This window comes from Poecilia formosa, unplaced genomic scaffold (genome assembly GCF_000485575.1).
Source record: "Poecilia formosa unplaced genomic scaffold, Poecilia_formosa-5.1.2 Scaffold750, whole genome shotgun sequence".
In the NCBI taxonomy this organism is placed as follows: Eukaryota; Metazoa; Chordata; class Actinopteri; order Cyprinodontiformes; family Poeciliidae; genus Poecilia; species Poecilia formosa.
This window is the reverse complement of record NW_006800689.1, coordinates 104,593-107,588: the sequence shown is the minus strand read 5'-3', so window position 1 is coordinate 107,588 and position 2,996 is coordinate 104,593. Positions and strand designations below refer to the sequence as shown.

Genomic DNA, 2,996 nt, shown 5'->3' with positions numbered 1-2,996 from the left:
GATTTAAACATGGAGTCGGATTCATAAAGATTAAAATATTTGTCATAATAAATCATGATTCTCATGCTGAAGATTCATGTTTAGCAGTGAAAGAGTTAAGTTTAGAGGATCAGAACCTGCATGTTATTGATCTACATTTATTAGATACAGGGACAAAGGAAAGACATGATGAGTTTAACCTGATCATAAATCAGTTCACCTGATGTCAAAGGTCATCCACCTGGCAGCAACAGGCAGAAACAGGAACATCCTTCCTGGATGATCAGACCAGGTCAGGAGTGAAGCAGCGATGGACAGAAAGAAGAACGAAGAGCCGATGAAGAGGCGCTGCAGACGAGGAGGAAACTCAGGTTTCCAGACTGAAGATCAGTTCTGTTCCTGACGACACGGAAACATCCGGATAAAAATGAGTCCAGACTCCAGTGAAGCAGCAAACCGTCACATTGTGCAACATTAACACCATGTTGGGCTAACGGAGTAGATATGAACCATGTTTGGAAATATTCAGGTTTTTCTCTGGCTGAGCTTTGAGCCAACAGGAACAGAAATCATGACTAAATGCAACACGATGCAGGTTTTTACTTCTGTTAGAGTTTCAAATCAACATAATTAGCCAAAAAACAAGAACAATCCTGAAAATCCATATTTTTATGTTTGCTGTGTAAATGTTTAAATCTGCCGTCTGTTCAAAGACGATTCTGCTCACATCAAACATCCCAAAGTTTGAAAAACTTTGATTTCAGAGTAGATCATTGGAAGACTTTCATGTTTTCAGCTGAAAATATTTTAAACTCACCTCCACTGCTAAATATTTAATCTACAGACATGATATCTGGTCATGTTTTAACCTCCTCCATTGGGTTTCATGAAATCTTTCTGGAAATGCTCTGGGCTGATGTTTTCCTTTCAAACTGCTTCAGAGTTTAGTGAAGTCAGAAGAAAAACGGTTCCGATATTTGCAGAGTTTACTGATCTGACCAGCCTGAGTGCAGCATCTCTCTGTGGTTTCACTGAATGAAGAACTGATGTGAAACAGGAACAATCTGAGATCAGAGATCATCTCTGGAAATGTTCCCGATACGAGAACACGTTCTGACCGCTTCATGTTGCTGAATCACAGGACAGATGGACAGCTGCTCATTAATTATCAACAGACCAGACCCGATGCAGCCACTGGTCATAGTGAAGGCTTTTGGTCAACAAGCTCTTTCTAAGTTTATCCAGATGCTACAGAAATCTCCAGACTGTGTTTGAATCCTAAATGCCAGCAGAGCTCAGACCATCGATGAGGACAGGAATAAAGATCCATGTTTAAATGTTCCAGCTGTCATAAAATCATCAGACAGAGAAAAAACACGTTAACTCAGTAGCACTGGAAGCATTTACAATAATATTAGCACTTTAGCTACTTTTAGCTTTTACACAGCAGATTGCACCTGTTAGCACTTTTGCTAACATTTCAATTTTAGCTCATTTTGATGAAGCTCAACTTATTTTACTGATTTACTGAATGCAGTAAATCAATGTTAGTAGTAGTGATAACATGAATTTAATAGCATTTTAGCTCATTTTAGCCTGTATGCTAATGTCTGCATACTGAACAGTGATTTATTTCAAAACTAAGCTTTACATAAAGCATTGAGTGAGTCAGTGTTGGTCACCATGCTAATGCTACTGACAGCATTTCAGCTAACCTTAGCTTTTTGGCTAATTGTAGCTTGATGGAGGACATGACTGCAGATAAACTTACCTGTAGCTCTTGTCCAGGACAAGTTCAGGACTTTTTAACAAGGAGTCAATGAAGGGAAGCTAAAAAGAGATTCTCTTTTTCTAGTTCTGATCAGAACTAGTTTTGGATCAGCTGACGGCTTTTAACTGACTTTGTGGACTTCCTGTTTAATATCGGGTCTAAATGTCCTGGTCCAGTAATAATGTGAAGACATTTGATGTCATGTTATGGTTTCTAATCTTTGGTAGTTTAATATCACCTAAACGGACTGACCCAGGGTTTCATCCACCATCTGATCTGTTCCTGGACAAACAGCGCCCTCTGGTGGCCAGCCGCAGAGCTGAAGGAAGGACGCCAAGCTGAACTTTGACCTTTGACCAGAGCAGCTTCTGGGAGACGTAGTTTGACCTTTTGATGTTTGTTATTTTGCTTCTTTTTATCATTTAAACGTTTTCTCACCTTCAGGCAGCCTGACAGCGTCAGAGGAGGAGGAAGAGTAGGAGGAAGAGGAGGAGGAAGAGGATGAGTAGGGTCCGACTGATTCTGACTGAAACCAATTCAACCAGTTGATCTCTGACAGGAACCATGAAGCAAACATCTGCCAGGCTCCTGCTCTGTAAGTACAGACTCCAGCTTTGAGTTATGACGTCTGTATGATCATTTATATCTGAGTTATGAAACTATTTTATCAGAATCATATTTAGTTTATTATATTTATTATAGTTTATTCTAATTTCTCTTTTCTATAGTTTTGACCCTGGAGCTGTTCTGCACACCCTGCCGAGGTTTGATCACTTTCTGGCTTAAACATTTTCTAGATTATTGAGTGACAGAATTACATATTTTCCTTTATGTTGTTAACAAGACATGAAAGCAGAAACTGGAAGCTAAATATTATAATTATATTCTTCCCAAACAGAGGAAGTCAGTCCTCTTGATTATATTACATAGATTATGACTGTAACATTTATGCTCCAACCAGTCATTAGATGTAGTTGAACATCTTTAGTAACCTGATTATTGCTGCTTGAAGCAGCTGAAACAAACAGGATGTTTAGGAGTTTAGATGAGAATAAAACCAGCAGCAGTTTTTCCTTCCAGCCGTTCGTCTGACTGTGAGTCCCAGCAGATCTCAGTTCTTTGAAGAAGAATCAGTGACTCTGATCTGTGAGGATGAAAACAGCTCTGATGGAGGAACTGTGAGGAGAAACACGATCAGAGGAACCAGTACTTGGTGTGGAAAGGGATGGGGGAAACCAGATGGTTC

The 2,996-nt window shown here is 39.6% G+C and overlaps 2 long non-coding RNA genes across 2 annotated transcripts; one reads left to right on the top strand and one right to left on the bottom strand.

The window, feature by feature from the left end:
* Positions 1 to 193: 193 nt before the first annotated feature.
* LOC107834752 (uncharacterized) lies at positions 194 to 2,106 on the bottom strand. The gene is made up of 2 exons (XR_001660569.1): positions 1,751 to 2,106; positions 194 to 378 (listed from the first exon to the last, which is right to left on the bottom strand). It is a non-coding gene; the product is annotated as an uncharacterized LOC107834752 (long non-coding RNA).
* Positions 2,107 to 2,146: 40 nt separating this feature from the next.
* LOC103131366 (uncharacterized) lies at positions 2,147 to 2,990 on the top strand. The gene is made up of 3 exons (XR_475361.2): positions 2,147 to 2,345; positions 2,479 to 2,514; positions 2,831 to 2,990. It is a non-coding gene; the product is annotated as an uncharacterized LOC103131366 (long non-coding RNA).
* The last annotated feature ends 6 nt before the right edge of the window (positions 2,991 to 2,996 follow it).